At 44.9% G+C, this 24,280-nt stretch overlaps 1 long non-coding RNA gene across 1 annotated transcript in view; it reads right to left on the bottom strand.

Moving 5' to 3' along the window:
* Positions 1-4,382: 4,382 nt before the first annotated feature.
* The window catches only part of LOC125940081 (uncharacterized), a 37,020-nt gene continuing 17,122 nt past the window's right edge, over positions 4,383-24,280 (bottom strand). Inside the window, exons 2-3 of the long non-coding RNA XR_007463323.1 lie at positions 10,887-10,960; positions 4,383-4,464 (exon numbers count right to left, since the gene is read on the bottom strand). This is a non-coding gene — a long non-coding RNA (uncharacterized LOC125940081). The remainder of the gene's footprint in view (positions 4,465-10,886; positions 10,961-24,280) is intronic.

The raw sequence follows: 24,280 nt of genomic DNA, 5'->3' as shown, positions 1-24,280 counted from the left end.
GGTGCTGTAGCTCCCGTGAGACAGGAAGATGCGGCGCGCAGGCACTGTAGGAAGCTTAATAACTTTCGTTATGTTCGCACGCTGTTTATTGCCTTGGAAAACGTTTTCTGTTTGCTGCCCGAAAAAGGCTATGGAAGAATTTATTCTCTTTGAATAATTACGACAATAAACATTACGAATAAATGCTTAACGCTTTGAGGGTCGAATTGTTTTGCCAAATGCGACCCCGCAGGGTCGATTTTTTTTTAATTGCTGATTTAAATTCTTCTAAAGAACCTATTTCGAAAAAAATGGTCGTAATTTTTTTAGAGTGACCGTAAAGTGACGAGAAAATCGTTTGTGTTGTAAAATACACAATGTTCATTCATGAATAAGAAGATAAGCGCACTGAAAAGTTTTCATGTGCACATCCGGAAAGCGGAACAAGTGAGAAGCCTTCGTCTTATCGCCAAAAAGGTGCGATAGAGCTTTTGTCGTCTCCAAAAACGGAAACGCGAGAACGGCAGTATCGTTTATGTGTATATACGCGCCTGCCCGTGAACAGATGTAATCGCGCCGCGGTGAGCGATAAACGATCGAGTAAGAAGCGGTCACCCTTTGAGAGATTTGAAACCAGGTAGCCATCAGTTTAGCGCGTGAAACAACTAGCAAATGCTAACACGTGTTCAAACGAATAAATGCCAAAATATTGTTCGCGACCACCTTTAGGCTTGTTTTGCTTTCGGTTGTACCCCGCGAAAGCGGACACGCACGTATCTCCATTTGCAGTAAATACAAACGGAAGACAACCGTGAAGAGAACATTCGAAGATGCGCGATAACATGCTCGAACGCACAGGAATCGAGAGCTGAAACGACAAGGCAACGGAAAAGGCGGAGGTCGCCAGGGCCATTCGCCCCTGATAAAGGGAGCTTTGCACCACTTACCGTAAGCTACATAGCTGACTGAATGAATCATATATGTACTTTATCGCTTTGACATTATGTACGTACCCAAATTTAACACATTTAAGCGCTAGAGAAAGGACGTCGGAGTTCTTCCTCGAACTCGATGTCGTACGATGCTCGCCGTACTTGCGAGTTGCAGCGCGCCGAAATAACATCTGAAACTTCTTTTATATTGTACACGTACTTCGGTCTGCTGAGCTTCCTCCCTTTCCGAAGCGTGGATGGGCGGAAGAAGCTTTCCAGGTCCTTGATTTTTAGGAAACCGTGCCTCAACACAACCGAAAGAGGGGGGTTCATTGTGGCCTATGCAGCTTCGCTTGCGGACAGCTCTCTTTTCACTACTCAGTTTGCGCCAAAGCTGCGATGGGGGCGCGGGGGGCGGGTTTTTCCGCAGCGTCGCCTGGGCAGAGTCTGAAGTCTATGACAACGCCGCCGACGCAGACGCCTGATTTTCTGCGATACCTCTTGGAGGCCCTTAACGCTACTGCGTTAAAGTCGTAGCGCCCGTGGGAAGTGACAGTAATTCAGCGCGTGGTGTTCATATCTAAACAAAACGTGCAGTTCTGACATCATCGCTGGATTATAGAATAAGATATCAATCAGTCATACATGTGAACGAATCCTTTCACCAGCGATGGTTGGATGAATACTATAACATTCGGAACTCTAGCAAAATGGTACTTGACTGGAGATCATCCGTCGTCCTATCTGTGCTTAATCCAGGAGCTGCGGTAAAGCCCCTTCCGTCCTATCGTGCTAAATGCCTCTGATGTCATGTTACGCATGGTACATTAGCGTCTAACGCGTGTACTTCAGAGGAATAAATTCGTTCCTGAAGGTATGAGCGGTTTCTGCCAAAAACGCTCCACAGCAGATTTTATTGCAGACATGGCCCCGTTGCTGTAATCTGCTTGAAACAATCGTCTCAACGAGTGCATACTGTTGCTGGACATCCACCAATCATTTAACTCTCTCCCGCATTTGGACATTATCGAAGCCCTCAATTAGGCTGGTGTGGAAGGCCGCGCACTTGATTACGTCTTCGGCTATTTATCGCACAGAATAATGAACGTACACTGGTAATGTGACAAGCCAACCTTTCCCTGCAAATTGTGGAGTTCCTCAGGGCAGCGTAATACCGCCACTTTCGTTCAACTGCGCGCTTGCAGGCCTACCTTACCGTTTATCGAAGAGGGAGAGTTATCCGATAGGTGTTGCAATGTAAGCGGACGATATGGTGTTATCGATTACTGGGGCTTCCAGCGCTGGACCGCAACTACAAACATTGCAAACTGCATTATGTGTGATGGCGTAATTTCTTAATGAAATCCGCCTTTCCATTTTTCCACCTAAGTAGGCATATATTACCCCTAATTCTCAACAGAGAGCACAACAGTCCCTGAAACGTTTTCAACTAAACGATTCTCCTATATTATACGTAAAACAACACAGATATCTTGGTATAATCTGAGATGACCGCATCAGCTAACGACCTGCTGGTAAAGCTTTACGTACATCATCCCGGTCTCTCCTAAAATATCTGACAACATGGACAGCTCGAGGCAATGGCTGTGATCAGTGAAATAGCTCTACGTGCGTACCAAGGAATATTGCTGTGAAGAGCACTTTATTCTCTGATTTTGGTGAACGTTACAACTTGACCGATTTCACAGCTAGGAAAGGTCACCCGAGTGGCCCTTCGGGCAATACTAGGCCTTTCGCGATCCGCAGAATCAAGCGGTTTACTTGCCGAAGCCATACAACTACCACTGAGACGACAAGTCAATCGAAGGGCCTAACACCACATAAATCGTCTATGTCGGACCGACGACGGCAGAAAGAATATTTTTGAGCGAGTGCTCAGCAGACAGAAATGGCAAGAAATAATTAATAATCGTGGTCATGTGGTAACGATGTACAACTGGCCTTGAACGGCTTTCGTGAGTCTTGAGATCTCTATCTAAGCTCTTATAAGGAAGATAGTGTGGAAGACATAAGATGTGCATGGCTATGGACCTGCCGTGGAGGCATGGAGGCTATGGTGTTGCGCTGCTAAACACGAGGTCACGTGAAGAAATCATGGCCGCTGCCGCTGCGTTTTAACGGGGACGCAACGGAAAAACCCTCGCGTCCCGTGCATTAGGGGCACGTTAAAGATCCCCTGGTGGTCAAAATTTATTCAGGGTCCCTTACTATGGCGTGACTCCTAATAATATCGTGGTTATGACACGTAAAACCTCAGAATTCAATTCTATTCATGCCTACAGACAAACATTGACACCACGAACAGTAATATATATCCAACACTACCTAGTTTCCTTTTTCTGTCTCCCCCCAAGTGAACTTCCAAGTCGATCATGGAGCCCGTGTGGGGTACTCAGTCAAATTCATTGGCGAAGCGCTCGTTGGCCTAAAAGATGTTTATGTGTAGTGAAGCCCACTTTACCTTTAACCGTACTATTATTTCCTTTTTATAAAAAAAGAATACCTCTTGTTACAAGGGTGCCGGCGCTTTCTAGAGATGTCCTAAATTGTTTCCAGAAATAAGAATATACCGGAATTTTCACATATTTTTTTTTGTGCATTACCATAGGTTAACTTGAAACCGTGCTCGTTTGGCAGAGCTGTTGTAGCTGTCATTGCTCCGAGTGAGGCTCATTCGACGCATTAACGTCATAATGTGAAGCGCTTTTCAGTTTCTTTCTTCCTTGTCGCGAAGTGTAGGACTGTTTTTCCCTAAAGTTGGAATGATTAAATTATTTATAGCATTATTGCAACTGCCATAAGACGCTCATTGATGTGTCACGCTATATAGTTATATGTATATAATATTTTTTTCGTCTCTTCATGATCTGTCATGAATTCTGTTTTGATGTTTGTAACAGTGGTTGTGATACCCCTCCTGCATGGGCGCAAGCTTGGGTATGCAGTATTTTGGAAATAAATAAATAAATAGTGACGTGTTATTTTTTTTCTATTTTGCGGGCTGTTCTTTGTACGTTAAAATGCAAATGACAGCAGGGCTATGCGACTAAATAGATTTTGAACCCATTTTCCAGCGAATCTGCTAATTTTAGGCAATTACAACAGCAACTTCAATTGCTTTCATTTATTGGCACACATTAAAACGTTTCTGGTATGTAACGGGTCTGATTAAAACCCCGCCCTTATAAAACGGTTTTGAGCACTTCGTGAAGGACGTTTAAAAGGCGATAATTTATACACACGCGTTTATATTCACCACCGCATTGGCCAAGATGTCCTGCTTTGTTAGTATGGAGGAGTGTCCAATGAAACCACTGACCCCATACTGACGATATTTTTCTGAAGAATTACTGGGATTCGACTAATAAAATATTGTTCTGTCGCCAAGTAATTCAGGTTTTAGTTAAACTATAACTACAGAAGCATGGTAAATGTACCAAGACTTTTACTCACAAATGTTTTGCAGGTACTTGAAGCGATTCGCTCTTCAAACATAATCTTTCTGCCTTTGGTTTGAGGGCGAGATTGGCAACTGAAAGTGAAAATATTGGCGTTATTAAATATTCCCTTGAATAACATGAAATACTTTAGATTGGCAGTTGATGATAGAACTGCGCACAGGCAATTTCAGTACAGGCAAGCTGCATTTCATCCTATTCTTGCTCTGATATTCTGTGACATCTGTTCCATGCATACAACGTGCTGCTTTTTCCAGTGGCCATTTTTACTACATTATCGCTGTTACCAACTTATCCCTACATGCAAGACGAAACCACTTTATCTGAAATTTCAAAACGAGTTGTCACTGTTCTTTGTTGTGAAATATCATCATCATCATCATCATCAGCCTATATTTTATGTCCACTGCAGGACGAAGGCCTCTCCCTGCGATCTCCAATTACCCCTGTCTTGCGCTAGCGTATTCCAACTTGCGCCTGCAAATTTCCTAACTTTAAGGCAAGGGAAGGCGAGGGAACAAGAATTCAGGATCGCCAGTCAGCCTCTAGAGTCTGTAAAGGAGTACGTGTATCTAGGTCAATTACTCACAGGGGACCCTGATCACGAGAAAGAAATTTACAGAAGAATAAAATTGGGTTTCAGTGCATACGGCAGGCATTACCAAATCCTGACTGGGAGCTTACCACTGTCGTTGAAAAGAAAAGTGTACAATCATTGCATTCTACCGGTGCTAACATATGGGGCAGAAACTTGGAGGTTAACAAAGAAGCTCGAGAACAAGTTAAGGACCGCACAAAGAGCAATGGAACGAAAAATCTTAGGACTAACATTAAGAGACAGGAAGAGAGTGGTGTGGATCAGAGAACAAACGGGGATAGCCGATATTCTAGTTGACATTAAGCGGAAGAAATGGAGCTGGGCAGGCCATGTAATGCGTAGGATGGATAACCGGTGGACCATTAGGGTTACAGAATGGATACCAAGAGAAGGGAAGCACAGTCGAGGTCGGTAGAAAACCAGATGGGATGATGAAGTTAGTGAAACATACTTGCCTACTTATAAGATTGGACTTGCGTCGCAAAAAGGAAACCATTTTATTAGAGTGCCCGCAAAACCACTGTGTCCGCCAACAACAGTGTTTTCAAAGAGCGCATGCGTAGAATGTTATAAAGGGCTTTGCTTTTTACGTGCGCACTCTATTATATATATATATATATATATATATATATATATATAGGAGATTTGCGTATGAACATGGTTGCGCCACGCCTGCCCACTTCGATACAATGTCGGCCTCGCTGTTAGCTTTTTGTCGCCACAGCAAAGTACGAATGCTAAAATCGGCTTTCGCTTAGCTGATCGATTTATGAAAACGCAGTATCGGGGGCGTTTTGTCGTCATTAGGCACATTTAAAATGACTTACGCAGCGCTTGCCTACATAGGACACAATAAATGGCGTGCACTGCAGAGGAAGCGCGCCACAACAATTTTCGTTTAACGTCCCGTGATACGTTCTGCTCAACTAGACATGTCACATAAGGTGTGTAAGCGTTTTTGGATGCTTCTCAGAGCCACCATGAGTCAGACGTATAGTAAGATTCACTAACCGCGTGACCTCTGCGATCGGCGCGCCGGAGGTTCACGCAGCCCATGGTAACAGCAACAAGCATACAAGTTAAGCGGTGGCGTTGGCTGTATGTATTATTTACGTGTTCCTTGTGTGTCAAGCAGCAATACGCGCGTTAAGGACGCAGCATCTTATTGCGGGCGTACGCACGCAGATGCTTTCCGTTCTGCGCATGCGCACTTCTCTCCCGCAGTCTCGCAGCGTACGCAGGCTTGTTACGTGTGCCCAGCTAAAATACTTGTGTCTATTATTGTTATTTGCTATCGGTTGGTTCTGTCGCTGCTAGGTCGAACCCCACGAAATGGATTTACTTCTGTACACCAGACGGCGCCAAGCCATTTGGCGCTGGCAAGTTAACGGGGCTGGAAGTTAACCAAAGATCGGTAGGCCGGTTAGCTTTGGGAGGCCAAGGCAAGACCACAAATGAGGCAATGCAGGGGGACATGGGATGGGCCTCTTTTGAAGTCAGAGAAGCGCTGAGCAAAATTAGTTTTGAAGGACACTCATGAACGTGGATCAAAACAAATGGCCCGCTAAAGTTCACAAGTATCTGTACGTGGATCAAAACAAATGGCCCGCTAAAGTTCACAAGTATCTGTACCTGAAAATCGTGGACACATAATGGAGGAAGATATTACAATAGTGCCGGCAAACAAATACAGGGTAATTAATAGCGTGTGTAGAAAACCAGGAGTCACTAGAAAGCAAGTGAGAGAAAAGGAAACAGCGAACTAGGTGTACGATTGGGAAACAAAGAGACCATGAAAATTTACATGAAGGGGAAGAAAGAAATTAAAAGATAAAATCTCTACGATAACTGAAGAGGGATTGCCTAGCTTTTGAGGCTCGTGCTGGTAGCCGAAGGACAAAAACACACCGGAGAAATTATTCGCAGCAAGATGAGGCAAGGGTCGATAGACCACTCCGCACCACCGGATAGCACTCCGCACATCTTAATGGATTTTGAAGAGATTCTCAAAGTGAGACCTCTCCGCAACTTACAGCCTCCAGAAGCGGTTGGATTCGAAGTGGCCGAAAGCCTCAACAAGTCGGCATTCAAGGTAGGCAAGAGGCGTTCAGACTATTGGTGAAAAGAAAGCACGGGACAGATGGATACGAGCGCATCAATAACAGGCATAGGTAGCGGTAAAATGTAGATATAGTTTTCAGGAAGAGAAATGATATTAGGAAGATGTATAAAACATCTAGAATGACAATGCGAACTACACACACACCGACCGACTTCTGCAGTTGGGTATTCATAATACACTGGAATAAATTGCAGAAGCACAAGAAAGGGCGCAGACTCTCAGACTCTCCGGCACCACGGTGAGCAGACGACTCCTAACAGAGATGGGCGTCCCCCCGGCTAAGGTCGAAGACACGTACCAGGGCCTTCCGAAAGAGCTGAAAGACCACATCATCATATCCCCCGCCCCGCGCAATATGCATCCCGAGCGCAACGTGGAAAGAAGGGAGGCCAGGGCCGTGGCGCTCCTACGCCGGGCGACAGAACTCCCTGGCGGCAGCTGCTTCGTTGACGCGGCCCAATATGGCCACAGCGAAAATTTCATAGTAGTTTCGATCAACCACAGGGGTTCGACCGTTAACGCAGCTTCGGTACGAAGCGTGTCGTCATGTGCAGCCGAGCAAGTGGCCATGGCCTTGGCCCTCCTGGATGATAAACATGCCAACATCTTCAGTGACTCCGGGGCAGCCATCCGCGCCTTCAGCGTTGGCGCCATGTGTAAGGAAGCCTGTTGCATCCTCGACGGCAAAAGCATCGTTACCCACACTCTTACGTGGTTCCCCGCTCACATGGGATCCATCTTGGGAGGAACTACAAACCTCAACGAGCTAGCCCACTCCAAGGCGCGAGGTCTCGCTTTCCGCGGCCATGCAGAACTCCCTGGCCGGCCCGCAGTGGTGAAGAACAGAGACCAACCGACCACATCTAACGAAATTACGCATCACTTTTATCTCGTGAGGAGAGACTTTCCCTTCCTCACAAGAAATTAAATAGAGCGCAGGCATTGACCCTCAGATTATTGCAAACAGGCTCATATCCCAGCCCGGCTTTATTACACAAGCTTTATCCCGACACTTATGCAGTAGTTCTTGCAGGCACTGCAATGACTTTGCTAGCCTAGACCATAATATGGTCTAGGCTAGCGCCAGAGCATATTATGCTCTGGCGTTGCCCCTCGTTGCGAGGCACGGAACACATCAATGAGGACAAGTTGCTCTCCGCTATCAAGATCCTCGGCACCACTATGGGCTGTCCGGAGGACCCACGATGCGGCGATCGGGCATGGCCTCACTGTCCCAACGTGGAAGTGGCCCGCTGCACACTGAGTCGCGTACCTCAGAACTTTCATTAAAGTTTTACATCCATCCATTATTCCTTGAGAAAAATCTATAGCTTACCTGAATAAATCAAGCACGCTAGGTGACTATTTGTCATCGTCCTGTTTCGAAGGATATGTCAATAAATCATCATCATCATGCGCCATTAGTTCGCCAAGTCGAGCGCTCCACTAAAACTGCCATCCCAAACACGCGAATGGCTCCGCCGTAACTGTTTCGCGCGCGACGTACGGATATCGTCGAAATGCGCTAATAAAACTCTCTAGCGTCTTATGTTCTCAAAAGTACGGTAGCCCAGGCGATTAGTCTGGGATTAACTGGTGTACATTCATAAAGACGAGATGAATGTGACCCGTCATTCTTTTATTACAACTTCCGACAACCATGTTTGGTTCTGTCGCTGTAATTTTAGCGTGGCTTGTCTTTCGGTAACTACTTCACCAGACACGAATTAGATTTTTGACACACAATACCAACAGTGTTTTGGTTTTCACCATCACTACATTCTTAGTCAAATTCCTCTTACAGCCGTTGCGTCTAGCCACAAGAAAACATCCAAATAGCGACGCTTACAATGTGGTCAAGTATGTGTGGTTCTCAGCATCAAGGGACTCTAGGTATGCGGCCCGCCGTTTTGGAGCCAATTTTGTTCGCTTGACTTTTCATCTGGTACCAAAGTTTAAGAAACGACGCTTATGAAGCGGCCCTACCTATAAACATGACACTTTTTTGTGGCACAATTGTTCGAAATAGGCATGCTTACAATGAAGCCCATGGGCTTCATTGAATTTCGTACCATTTTTATATGGTACGAAAGTTCAAAATCACGACGCCTACAATACGGCCGAAATATATGCGGCCCATAGTGTGAAGGGTTCTGTATAAAAAACTGTGTGTACAACGCTTTATTTATTTTTAAAGACAATACACGCATCCTATGGCGGATACACAATGTTTATAGAATCTGGTAAACGGCTTTCATTTGTGGCAAGTTGTTTTATTGCTGGCGTTGTTCACTCTCATCACTTTCACAACATCCAAACGAAATATGATACTCATGCACATCTTCCGAAAATCAATGTCAACAGAATATGGCAATCACTATGAACTATAATGACACCAGTATACCTTAAGCGCATTGAAATGGGCAAATAACGTCTATCATCTTTCTAAAGAACCGTCCTTATGTTCTGCCTGTCTTTTTAGGAAACTCGCGGAGCGCATAATTCATTCCAAGGTTCCGAATTTTCGTACTTTTCTTTCCACCCAAACTAGCCTGGTTTTCAGAATGCTCTCTCCAGCCAATCAGGAATACAATTCTTCATAGGTGACCTCACTGCCCCTGCATTGGATCCTAAATACCTCTAGATAATCTCTTGGGTTTCTTAAATGCACTTGCGAATTTTCTTCGCAAACGGCTCATTCTATAAGTGACGCGTCTAAACAATAACACTTTACCCTGCAAGTTTGTTCTATAAGCGTTTCTAAAGCCTGGACAAGCTCCTGGACAAGCGAAAAACGGCACCTAAGTTCCCACTGGCTGCGACGCCACGTAACGAGCGCGCCTTGACGGAACAGAGCAGGCGAAAGAGTGCACCTGCTTCTGTGATAGCGCGCCAGGTTTTGCATTAGGGTAGAGGGCATCACTGTAAAGCCACGTCACCTTCTCATTCGGAAGCCTGTGTTATTCACGCGTTCTTCGCCCGCGCAAGCTCTCGGCTGCGTTCTAACTGCGCCTTGGCAGTCGTTATAAAGAAATTGACGCACAAAACGACAGATAAATTGCGAAGGAAGAACTGTGGTGGTACTGAGTTTGGTACCTCCGACCACACGCTCAGAAGGCGCGTGTCTTAGCCACTGGGCTAAAGGGCCAAACGTCTGAAGGCGCTCGCTTGCCCGCGAGTTTACATTTCAGTGGCGTTCAATTGGACATTAATGCTTTCACATTTACAACTCATAGGACGTGCTTAGGTGTCCACGGATTTTTTTACACTTCATTATTTTGTCTCCTTATCTGTGTCACCGGCTGGATCAAGCATAGCCATGACGCAATGGTCGTTCAGCTGAAGTACCTCATTTACAGTCTATGATCTCACAACTTGCAACTCCTCTAACGTTCGCCTTCGAGCAGATGATTGCGTGAGCTATCAGAATATTTCAAACGGCAACGATACGGATGTTCTTAAGAATAGCATTAATTTTGATCTGGATTAGCTTAGCAATGTTTTCATACTGAGGCACACTTGCTTCCCTATTTTTAACGCGGTGTCCGCCTGGTTGCGTTTAATACCTACAAATGCAAAATTATATTATCGGCCATCATTCGTATTTATATTTCTTTTGCTTGAGAAGGTTTAAATATCTAATCAGAATATGAATACCTCAATAATTTTGATTAATAACAGACAATATAAGATACAAAATTCACACAGAAAAGAGCGTTGATTTTATGCTGGCTGGCTTACTAAAGCGCAGGACCTTACATACCGCTTTTTCTTACCTCATCACGCAGAAGGCAAGTAAGACCATTATGGTAGTCGTTTTCTTCATGATTGCGGTCTGGCTATGGTTCTTCTGGTTCCAGAAAAAAAATACATGAGAAACGAAGCCAGGAAAAGCTATTATTTTCTGGCAATACATAGCATGCTTCAATGGATCATATCCGTGTCATTCGTCAGGTAATCGACAAATCTGCGGAGTACAATAAACCTCTTTATATGTATTTCATAGACTATGAAAAGGCATTTTAGTCAGAAGAGATACCAGCAGTCATAGAGGCATCGTGTTATCAAGGAGTACAGGAGGCATACGTGAATATCTTGGGAAATATCTACAAAGATTCCACAGCTACGTTGTGTCTCCACAAGAAAAGTAGAAAGTTACCTATCAAGAAAGGGGTCAGGCAAGCAGACACAATCTCTCCAATCGTATTCACTGCATCCTTAGAAGAAGCATTCAAGCTCTTAGACTGGGAAAGCTTAGGAGTGAGGATCAACGGTGAATATCTCAGCAACCTTTGGTTTGCAGATGACATTGTCATATTCAGCAACAATAGGGACGAATTACAACAAATGATTGAGGACCTTAACCGAGAAAATGTAAGAGTGGGGTTGAAGATCAATATGCAGAAGACAAAGATAATGTTCAATAGCCTGGCAAGGAAACAAGAATTCAGGATCACCAGTCAGCATCTAGAGTCTGTAAAGGAGTATGTTTATCTAGGTCAATTACTCACAGGGGGCCCTGATCATGAGAAAAAAAATTAAATAAAAATAAAATTGGGTTGCAGTGCATACGGCCGGCATTACGAAATCCTAACTGGGAGCTTACCACCGTCGTTTAAAAGAAAAGTCTACAATCATAGCATTCCACCGGTGTTAAAATATCAGACAGAAACGTGAAGGTTAAAAAAGACGTTCGAGAACAAGTTAAGGAGCGAAGAAAGAGCGATAGAACGAAAAGTGTTAGGCCTAACTTTAAGAGACAGGAAGAGGGGGGTGTGGATCACAGAGCAAACGGGGATAGCCGATATTCTAAATACCATTAAAAGAAAAAAAATGGAGCTGGGCCGGCCATGTAAAGTGCAGGACGGATCACCGGTGGACCATTAGAGTTACAGAATGGATACCAAGAGAAGGGAAGCGATGGTATGAGAAACACCGGTGGCACGGCCCAATGACGTCTGATGGCAGTCGAAAGAAGAAAGACACTTGTGAAGGAGAGCGAGAAGTCGGTGGCAATGAGATGGGGAAAGAGCAGGGTCGATGGCGTTGTCAAAACACACTGAAGACAATGAGTCTGAGACAGAAGCGATGGCGTCAACGTAGCAACGGTGGGAGTCGGTAGGAACATCGAGATCGTCAACGTTGTCGACCGCCTGCAAATCTCCTATGGTCCCTCCACGCAGTAGGCTGACCCGGTACTGGTAATAGTTGGCGACCAGCATAACAGTTGACCCAGATGTTATAGTGAGCACGGAAAACGGAAGAACGATGCGCTTGCGCTGAGCAAACACATCGAACGGCATGAACACTACACTGGTGTCAGAGTCGGCAGCACACGACAGGACAACAGCCATAGACGACTCAGGGGGTATGGTTGTGTCGGCATCAACAATGAGTTTATCGGCAACGTGAGGAGAGCCGGTCAGCAGTGATTCTCATTGTGGTAAAAGCGACACTTCTGCACGCGAACAGTCAATGACAGCATGATTACGTGACAGAAAATCTCTACCAAGGATGAGGTCGTGAGAGCACGATGGTAGCATGAAACACTCAATTATGTACAGAACTTCGTTGATGACGACACAGGCCTTGCATACATATGAAGGGTCCACGTCGGGGTCGGCGGTCCCAGTGAAAGTGGGTGGGTCGCGATGAAGAGGGACGCCGGCGCAGACGACAGTGGCAGCCGGTGGTCCAGGCAACGAAGTGGCTGAATCAGGCATAGTGCAGGGCGATCGTGTTGGTGTTTGCAGGGTTCGAGTGCGGAGCTCCAGGAAGAGGCGAAGGATCTCAGAAACCTCCACCAAATGTCACGAGGTTTACTGTCGTCGATAAGGTTGCAAGAACGCTACGTACAGGTAGGCACTGCAAGGGCTGTTCATAGCACGGGGTTCTCTCGCGATCGCGGCACGGTCCTTCGTCTTCCTCTTCAGTCGGCACATACACAGGCGCGCCTGTGCTTCATTACAATATATATTTGTTTAAATGTTCAGTGGCTTATCGTAGCATCCAACGTTCTACCGATCGACCTCACTCACGATTATGTCCATGGTAATGCGAATAAAATGTAGGCAATATAGCAACGAACCATGTTGTGTAATCTTCCTTTCCCGAGCGGTGTCCTAGTAAGGTACGAACGCAGTCTTGCTGCAATCTATTAGATACATTGACATTTGTTGCACCATAACCTTAGTGGAAGTCGATGTTTTGGCCATTGTAAATCATGGGACTCATACAGATGTCTCTAATACTGGATGGCGCTAGCGTATCCTCTACGTGGGGTGAGAGACGTAGTGGAACGGATTCGATTGTGAAATGGTGTATGAGAACGTTTTGTATAGGGCTAAGCCGGCTTGACTTGAACCAGTAGCTATGCAGGACTTGTTCAAACCCGCTTGCCTAAATGACCCGTTATCAGTGGTAGCACTCTTGAATTCCATCAATCTTCCCTCAGCAAGGGAGCTCCGATGCTTTACCCATTCTACCATTTAAAGCACCGTTACCGAGTCTGGTGGGAAAACAGTTTTATAGCTAGATATATATATAGATAGATAGATAGATAGATAGATAGATAGATAGATAGATAGATAGATAGCCCCTTGAAAGTCCGTGAAGTATCCTAAAGACGGCAATAGCGTTAACATACAGTTTTCTCTTCGTTCTCTTGTTGGAATCAACCCATAATGAACTTCATTCAATGTGGGCCGTTTTAATGCGATTATGTGATACTTTACACACATTCCTGAGGCTCTCTGTGTCTAACCGTTTTACCACCAACTTGGGTCACTGAATAGTCCCTGGTCTACCGCGTAGAGCATCGTGCTGTTGCGCTAACGAAACTGGATGAGAAACCAACTGTCGGGCCAACGAAGGTCACAGGTATACGTTATTTCGCTATGTGCCACTCTCCAATGAACCTGTTCCACGCCAACTTCGGTCACCGAGTATGTGAGATTGGGTATAAGCTGTTTTCAATGACCAACTTTCACGCCATCTTCCGCCACTTGGTATGTATATGCCACTTCGTATGTGACCGACTTGATTGAACTTCTTGGACGTCAACTTGAGACAGTGAGTGTATGCAATTTTACATATGCCACTCACCAATAAACATCTTTCGTGCCATATCGAGTCACTGCATACGTGCCACTGGGTATCTGCCCTTTTATTGAGATAGCAATTATATGGACACTTCAACCGGATTTCTGCCGTCGGCGTCGCCGTCGTCGTCGCCGTCGCCGTGAGGTTCCCCATAGATCAAATCTTCGCCGCGCGCCGTATGCCCGAGTGGAAGCGTGCGGGGACGCGCGCTATCACGGAGAGCGAACGCACTCAATCTCCCAAGCGCAAGCAAGGAAGCGGGAAGCCAGCGCCGGAGGGAGCGGGGGGGGGGGGGGGGCACTTCTACTCTGCCAACAACCGCGCTCGTCGCGCCCGCACCGTCTCTTATCTCCCCACGGCTCTGACCTTTATGCGCCGTGCATTCGCAGCTCAGTTTCCGTTGAAGCGATAGACCGCACGTACCTTCGCCGCTGCGGCGTATATATGCGCTTGCTGCCAGCGGTTTGACAGTCGTTGTCTGCAGTCATTCAGTGTGATCTATTCATGTTTGTTTGTGCGCGCTCACACCACGCTTGTTCATTCAGTTAGTAATAGTCGGGCCACATTTTCCAACGCACGCTACACATGCAATGCTGCCCGGATCGGCAGTGCAGAGCTACAGGTGTGTCTCTTCGCACGCGCTGCCCACGGGAAGCGCTTCTCATCAACACCACCGTTTCACACGCGCCTTCTCGTGGTCATCGAGTCTCTCTTCATGTCGGTCTACTTACGCCGCAGCACACCTGCTTACTTAATCAGCTCATGTTTACTACAATTCATATTGCTACCAAAGCCGCTCACCTTACTTCGTATGACATTGCTGTGTTGCTATCGCATTCATTGCTTCGCCCTTAGGGCGAAACTGTGACATTTTTTCATTGAACGTCTATCACGCCAACATCGGTCACTCAGTATGCGCAACTGCGTATCTGCCGCTCTTCAGTGAACCTCAACTTGGGTCACCGGGTATATTCTACTGGTTGATTCCGCTTTACGGCGCCAAAAAAGTCAACAATATACCTGCTTGCTTCGCTGCAAATGATGTCGAAAGACGATAGTCTTCTGCCACCCCTGATACATAGCACCCTCTCTTCTTCCCATTCCACCCATCACGCTCTTCCCCTCCCCTCCCACTCCTCCCATGATGGATGCAATGGGTGTTTACTGAATTCGATTAAATTTTCCGCGTTCGCCCTGCTCTCGCGCCATCTGTTGGGACCTATTATTACTGTTGGCTTAAAGCCGGCTACACAGCCATGGCTGCAGTGGGCTTGTTTTCAACGCGTAGCGTCTCTTCAACACCATTTATAAAGCGTTGATTTTTCATTTACTAACGTAACATCTATTCCAATGTGTATTCTCAATTAAATGAACGCGGTGAATCACGGTTATGTACGTATAGTTTGCCTCAAAGAGGCCTGAGGTTTCCTTTGCGCTGTATAATGTTCACGTGTATGACCCCGTGCCACCAGTGCTTGTAGCTTGGTTGCTTTTGGCCGGGCGGTTAAATCGAGTGACATACAGACAGACAGACTAAGCTTTTCCGTTTAGGTAGGCCAAGAAAGACTATCGTCTTTAAAAATTTTGCGCAGCTTGCACTAAGTTGTCCAAGCTGATGCCTTTTGTAAGTTTCTCCAAGTTTTGATAAATTTTATGTCGTGCAGAACAGTAAAGTATTTCCTTTTTAATGTCAATTTCAACACTTTTAGTCTTATTTTTCAGAGGTATAGTTTTGTTATTGTAAGCTTGTCGCATACGAACATTTCCTGTTGCCTCTGTGAAAGTGCAATAATCGGGTACAGACCCCGTCCAGCCTTTTTTGGCTTTTAGTCTGTGCGCCCAGCATTTGGTACATGGTATAATGTATCATATAGCCGAAATAAACTGAATGAAATGAACGAAAGGCTCGGGAAACTGCGGACCTGGTGATCACCTAGCTTCTTCCAGTTTCGCTAGGCTCGGCTAAGTTTTGCTAGGCTCAGGATGATACTCCGAATGATACTCCGGATGAGCACGCAATCGCCGCATTCGTTCTCGGCTGGCGGCACGACGAGCTTCCAGCATAGCACCTTCTTCTTCGGGAGTCTTGTACTTCTTCGGCCGTCCCATGTTACATTTACTCAGTGCTAATTCTACGAGAGTTGTATGTGTCGCCGTCGCGGCGACATGATCTTTATATTAAGTGTGACGTCATGGCCAAGCATCACAAGGTGTTGTCATGACTAAGCAAATCAAGAATTGCGGCGCGAAGCAATGACATGGCTGGGTGAATCTGGGTCAGTGACTGCTCGGCGACCGCATTGACGGGGCGGGTCTGCTGGAACGCGGGTGGGGCATTGGAACATGGGGTCGGCGTTGCAAGCTGTGCTATGCAACGCGAAGTGACGTCATCGCTGGCGCGGCGGCGCGGGAGCGTTGCCGGAGCTAGGAGAAGCGAGGCGCAGCTGTAGCAGGTGGTTGCTAGGCAACGCCGGTGAAGTCATCGTCCAGCGACGTTTTTCGTGTGCGACACATGGACTGCCGGTCGACTTAAACAGCTCCGCCGGTAAAACATCGGCGGAATCGCACCAACGTACAATACATTCAGACAATGGTGTCTGAACATACATTCAAGCACGTGCCACGCGCGGATTTCGTGGCGGCATTGCTAGATGACACATTGCGTCCACAAGAAAGCGCGAGGTACGAGCCCGGCACCACATATGCTTCACATAGTTTGACCTTTCCAGTACGGTGTGTGGCAGCGTTGCTTCAATGGCAATCGCATTAACATCGACATTCTTCGGAAGCTGCGTTAGAGCGAAATAGTTTTTTTTTTCTGTAGTGCTGTAAATCTACTACGCTTTATCTAATAACACTACGCAAATTTAACAGAAAGATTGCTGGAAAATTCCGTTATGCCTGATTAATAAGACGTGCAGGGTATATGCGATCCACTAATTATGAGTATATCGGAACATGCAGCTTTTAAAAGCCTAGGCTCAAAACACATGTCATATTACTTCCGTGCAAAAGTGAATCTGGGAGTAAGGTCGACCTGAAGGGGAAGCTTTAGCCAGGAGTCTCCTGTGTAAATGCATAGGAACGGAGAAATAGTTTTTCTCAACAACTACTGCCCCGAAATTGATGAAGTTTGTAGCATTTCAATAGTAGGCTAAAATCTAGTGACTGCTTGAAGTTAATTTTTATTTAAAACAAAAATTTTGTTTACAAATTGCGTATATTTAAAACATTTCTGGAACTGAACTACCAAGTCTACAACTCCTCAACTCAGCAAAGAAAGAAAAAACGGTCTCGCAATTCTGTTAAGTTATTTAATAGTACACCTACAGCTGGCAAAATTAATATACTATATGCGGCTGTTAGTGGACCGCAACATCCTCGTAAACGTTGCAACAATAAAATCGGATGCTTTAAACGCTCCTAAGAATGCAGTTTAGAGAACTGCGAATCCGTGTTAATGTAGCGTTACGAATTTGTGAACTTTGTGCTTCTATTGTTTTTACACTTATCGAAATCCAGCCATTCTCGTTAAAAGGACGCAGCCTAAATCAAAAGTTGCTTACTGCAGTCACTAGAATTTACATTTTTTCTCTTAAATACAACAAAATGTACTTAAGAATGTCAGAAGGTTACATCCTAAAAGCACTTTGCGTTTTACATGTATTCAAGCAGGCCATATCAGACTTGGGCCCAAGTTAAAGCTTCCTCTTAATAACGAATGCAGTGGCCATAATTTACAACTTTTCTTTCGGGGACTCTCATTTAGTGAAACCACTGCATGCTACCTGAATAACTTGCGAAGAAAGCAGCTTACCTATATTACTGTGCCCAATTCCGTCCTATGTACATCTGAATCTTGCACTATCATGGAAAAACAGGCTGCCGATGGGATTCATATACAGAAGTACCTTACAGACCATCCTGCATAATAAAACGCCGTATTTGACAGGTATCTTGTGCGGAGCTGTCTTCGAAGAAATAACACAATAGCGACACGAATACGTGTTTGTATTTTTCCGATGACGTGCTCATCACCGGCTAAAAAATATTACCAAGTTTCAGCTCAGCACTAGATGCGCATTACTGTGTTGGAATTCTCTCGAATGTTATTGCGTGTTCTATAGTATTGTCTGTGCTGTCGCCAAACATCTTCAATAACATTACATGTGCGACGTGAATAATGCACGTAATGCATGTGCGATCTGAAGCGCCAGCGATAAGGCTCGAATCATCGACCAGACACGTATAGGTCGCCGACGCGCTTGACTCGCAGATAAAATTTCGATGTTCAGTCAATGTGCTCGCCCTTGTCATTGTGTTCTGAGTGTTTCTTGTTTTGCCGGTAACAAGTTCGCGGAATGAACATTTAGTTTCTTGATTGCAGAGGTGGCCCTGCGGTTCTTCACCATGACTACAACTTGACAATAATAACAATGCTAACAATACTCAGACATGCACTAATGAAGAACAGGCAGTGGGAGGCATGGCTTGCGGACGAGGGCCGGGAGAGCCAATTCGCTCTTCTGAACCAAGCCCAGCGAGCCATTCGTGCCAGTGTAGCCCTAGACTATGGGCTCCAACCATCGTATCTTCGTTTATTTATTTTCAATAAAGTGTTTGCTCACTCACTTGAAGCTGAGGCTTGTGCAGCAGTTTTAGAAAATAATAGTTTAAACGATGAATGCATGAAATTCAATTCATGCATTCATGCAGTGAAGTAACTAGCGTATGTAATGCGTTCCTGTACAAAAGGTTGCGGGCCAGAGAAAGCATTTTCTTAACTTTTGACTGGTTGTCCCAATGATCTCGTTATCTTCTCGCAACAATGCCATGGTGTTCTCGTTTGAGCGCCTTGATAACAGCGCTGGCATTTCTCTCAAGGCCGCGTGAAGGTCGCCGACAGCAGGAGCTAAACAATTTCATACTTAAAAAAAAGAATAAGCTCAAGCAACAATAAAAAAGAACAACCTAATACTGATTTAACAAAGTGGCAGAGGGTAGTTGCCGCTGTTCCTCGAAAACAGTTTCTAGCCCTGCCTTTTACTACGCGTACCACAGGGCAGAGCTCCTAGCATTTAGACAAGGTATAATGAGCCAGAAATAATTACATATGTGACATATACTTGTCTTCTGAAGCTTTGGCCTACACTTCTTGCTGTTCACGTGGTCATTGTCGGCGACAAACGTACAAACGTAGGGACAGATGCATAAGCACCTCACCAGCGTCGTGCGCTGCCGTTGTAGGCAGAGGTGGCGGCAGCCAGCTCAGGCACGCAATGGACGTGCTACAACGTGATCAAGCATGACGCTGCCTGCAGGAGCACGAATAAAGGCTCTATAATTGAGCCTTTCCATAGGTGCCGCCTCCACAAGGCCTCTCGGCAGAAAGTGGACCGCACATGCTATTAGAGGAAAAAAGCTTACGTATCCTTGCGAATAGTAAAGATGTATTAGAGAATTCCGGGGAATGTAGCGCTGCCTCGTGCTGCGAGAAAAGCTGTAGATACCTGACTCCAGGAAAATCCGGGACAATCGCCCTTGTGCAATAAATTAGGGTGCAGAATGTATTTTTTACAAACCGTGTACAAATATTTAAAATGACAATTATGCCCTTGCAATGAAACAAGATATGTCAAAAGTTAAATTCATTGGCATTCACGAGTGACGGGATTCAACTTTACTGCATCTACGTATCTTATAAAGGGAGCACATCAAAACTTGCCTGTTCATTTCGTATTTTCATAGAAAAGTATTCATTGTTAACTTCCCATATAAAATGTTTGCGTAGCTGCATTACCGATTTCACGAAAGCATTCTTAAAATGGTTAACGAAGTCGACGTAATAATGTCTTTCTTCAGTTGCACATCTCGGCCATATTCAACATAACAATGTGGCGGTCAAAGAGTGAATCGCTCAAAGTTCCTGCAGATGATATGGGAGTAATAGAGTTTATATAAAAAAGTTTAATCGTACGTACGTTCGTAGTCTGTATAAACGCAGTAAACATTGCTTAACAAGCTAAAAGATGTGGTGTATGCAAGCACAGACAAACATGAACAGATCTCACTCAATGGTGTGGCGACTAGTCGCTGCCACACCGTTCACGTTATGACAAGTGCCGGAAGCGTGCCGGACCCGTGCTTCTCAAAAAGATAAAAAACAATTTGTTAATGCCGGCCGTATGCACTCGGGCCCTTTTTCATTCTTCTGTAAATTTCTGCCTCATGATCATGATTACCTGTGAGTAATTGACCAATATAACGTTACTGCTGTACATACGCCTGATTGCCGATCATGGATTCTTCTTCGGTTATTCAACATTACCTTTGCTAACTTACTTTTACACTTTTTCGGCTAAGGTCCTCAATCAATTGTGGCAGTGTGTTCCCAGTGTTGCAGAACAGGTCAATGTCATTGGTAAGCTGCAGGTTGTTGAGATATTCGGCGTTGATCATTGTGCTATACCCTCCCCAGTCTAATGGCTTGAAAACTTCTTCTCAGCATGCAGTTAATGTAACTGGAGATATTGTGCCTGCTTGCCTGCCCATTTTCTCGACAAGTATTTTTCCACTTTTATTGCGGCTAATTAAAACATGTGACGCCAGAACTATCACTCAGGAAGAGTCCAAGCCTCAGAAGTTGCGTATACGTGCGCTGTGTTTTGAGGCTAATACGAAAGTTACACATAAATGAAATAATTATTGAGTTGTCAGCCGTGTACCGCAAGCACCCCGGCCTTGAGGTGAAGTTCGTTCAGTCCTTCAGTACATCCCTACGATATCCACTTACACCGCTAATGACATACAAATGTCGTAGCTTTGTACAAACTGACTGAATGAAGTGATAGAACTGTACGCCACCGGGAGAGAGCACAAGGTAGCATAATCCGAGCGTCGAAAATGCTGATCTTGAGGATACGACGCGTTTTAGTGACCGCGCTTAGCGTAGGGCACGCTCTACATTGTTAACTTTACGATACCGGGCGACTGTGACCGGCTTTTTCGCGCCGTCATGTTGACCTCACGACTGTGCATCAGGTGCGGAGCACCATAAGACTGTTGCCGTCTGGACAAAAATGCTTGCGCTGGATTTACAAACGCTTATGAAGGGCTTCTTAGGTAAGACTAAGTGAGAGGAGGAAGCTATAGAAAGAAGATCGCACGAGGCAACTGAAAGAAGCGAGTGACGTCATTTCGCGCAGGACTGATGTTAGTCTGGGGTTTATACTAAGCATCTCCGGCCCAATCATACGAATACTATGGCTGTCATCTGCTTTCGCCTTTTTTTTTTTGCCGGCTGCCCTTACCATGGGCTAATACCTGTTACTCGCTTTGCACATGCAAAACACAAACGTAGTGGCGTCTTTACGAGCATTGTGCTGCACTCTTTTTTACCAAAAACGAACTGTCTCCAATAATTGTTGTTATAAACATAAATGTGTGTGGGTGTGTGCACGCGTGTGTGTGTGTGTGTGTGTGTGTGTGTGCGTGCTCGGAGGCATGCGACAATTATTTCCTTCATTCTTCATTCATGCGATGCATATACTCGTATTTCACAACATCGCTATGGAGGTACATGATTTTATACGCCATTTCTTTTGTCATCGTATTGAATTCCGGCTTCATATCATAGATAGGATTGCCATCCGTCGTACACATACGTTGGTTCACACCGTAGGCCACAGAACGAGCAACACCGTGGGCACAGCCCACTAAGTCGCTTCAACTTTGTGCTGAATTACAACTATGAGCTATATAACAAGAGGCTGAGGCTAACAGCACAGATGACGACAGCGAATTGTGCAAGAACAACTTTTGATAATCAGAAACATTTAGGCGTTTGTCATTGTTTCTTCTCACTAGCAGATTTATAGCCTCAAAGTGTTTGAGAAAATAATCATCTGCAGCTCCTATGAGCAAGAGGAAGCTCAAACTAGAAAAAAATACAATAGAATTGGGCTCAAAACACATTAATGACAAACTTGACGGTTGTGAGGGACGGACGCTGCACTCATGTTTGCTACCACCTAGTAGCGTGTCATGACGAGTATGAAAAATTCAGCCTACTACGTGCATACAGAAGCACAGCCTATCAGACAGGCAGGAGTTCGCCACACAGCATTAATGCTACTATCTTCCACAGCAGCGCACACTCAATACAACTATGCCCTGAAACAGTTCAGTGCACTTTTAGATGACAAATCAGAGTACGCTACAAAGATATAAGCACACGCCATCCTCGGCTTTCAGTTGCAGTCTCTGGCCAATCAGCCGCAACATGGCGTTCCAACGATGGCCTGCGTCAGCTTGAGCGGCGCAGATAGACATCATTCGTAAGACTGCTACACCCCTATCGTAAAAATTTCTTCTTAAGTCGTCACCTGCGACGCCTGTTTAGGTTTTGTGAATCGACTTCAACTTGCTATTGGCTGAAGTACTGAAGTTCGCACCTGTGCTGCCCTTATATAAGCATTTTTTTTACTACAGCGCTTGTCTTTGCAGTGGCGGGCATCGCAAGCTTGCTGGTCTTACGAACAGTTTTAGCTTTGTGAATACGCTTTTTTCGTAAGATTTTTCGTAAAATTTGTGCGCTAGTTCGCTTAGTGAATTCCGCCCCTGATAATTTGATGATGTTGCCATTTTATACAAGATAATTTTCCCATCATAGCTGTGTCGGTAAGAAGAGACCTCAGGTGCTTCGTCGATATTTCTGGGAATACCAAAGTGATTTGCGTAACATGATGCATTGCTTCGACTATCCTAAAAAGAGCGGTTGGTGGAAATCTAGCATTATGGGATCATTCACTGACAACTTGCTAGCAGGATACGCTACATACATGCCATATTTAGTACCATGTATTACCAGTTAGTAACTTCAATTCTAGTAGAAGTTACAATTCAAGCCCACCATTGTACAGCGGATAAATGGAGAAAGTTTATTGTACAAAATGCTAAAAGGCTACTACGGAATTCATGAGGAGGTCATCATCTGAGTTTAGCTACCGCAACATGTTTGTATTATCGTTTCCTTCAGTGCTATAATTGCAGTGTTCCTCCCGCTTGCAACACTAATGAGTGGAGTGGGCCTAAAATCATCTAAGTAGTGTTTGGGCCGTGGTCTAACAATCCATTGTCTCATTTTTCATTATTTATGGTGTGAGCCTGTGCTTACTTGCGTCTGGAATCAAACATCTAAATTGGTCGTTGTTACTTCAGTAATGCCCGAACAAAAATGTAGATATGCCATCAGTTTTAGCTATAGACACTTCTTTCAGTTCTTATGTTCTTTTTTTATGCTATTTTGGTATGGTATAAATTTCCCTAAATATATGCTATGATAAATGGAAATGTAGGCTAGAAAGCGCAGTGATCATGTGCACGTCTACCAATGCGCTATCAGCTTAAAAGATACACAGTTAATAAATTACTTTTAAGATTCTCCTCTCTATCTCGTATATCCATGTAGAAACAAGAGGTATTTCGATATATTTGGCGAGTGATGTCTCATTACTAGCGACCTAAGGAACGTCCACACTGCCATCGCAAAACTATTTTTTTCCTTCGCTGAGATACAAGCACTCACGACCACTTACAAAAACAGGGGATGCATTCTTTTTATTTCGCAACGTGTTTCTAACGAACTGCTTTAATTTTGTGTTTCATTTGAAATGGAAGGTATTGTCTTCGTGTTACCAGTGTGACTTTGAAGGTACTTTTTTTTAGAGCATGCTCTAACTTGTCACAGGAGCTTGTACCCTGCGTAAACATTAAAATAGATGTGTCAAACGTGTAGACAGGTTAAAAACAGCATATATACTTCAACAGTTCTGCATCAGCTGTGAAACCTCCTGACCGCAACTTCGCAACAATAATGAAAGTGAGAATTGCAATACCGAACAAAGGATGATCAAGATGCGAGCTGAAACGGGAAACTCGGTGTGCGCGCCTCGCAGCAAAGTGTTTCTTGGTGTCTGAGTTTACTTTTTTGCGCAGCAGCCTTGTAGAAAACACTCCGCCATAGATGCCATATGATAAACTAAGTTCAGTTCAGTTTATTGTCCGTAAA

Source organism: Dermacentor silvarum, chromosome 9, assembly GCF_013339745.2.
Source record: "Dermacentor silvarum isolate Dsil-2018 chromosome 9, BIME_Dsil_1.4, whole genome shotgun sequence".
NCBI classification, from domain to species: domain Eukaryota; kingdom Metazoa; phylum Arthropoda; class Arachnida; order Ixodida; family Ixodidae; genus Dermacentor; species Dermacentor silvarum.
The sequence above is the reverse complement of the archived record's forward strand: the minus strand, read 5'-3'. Positions and strand labels throughout refer to the sequence as shown.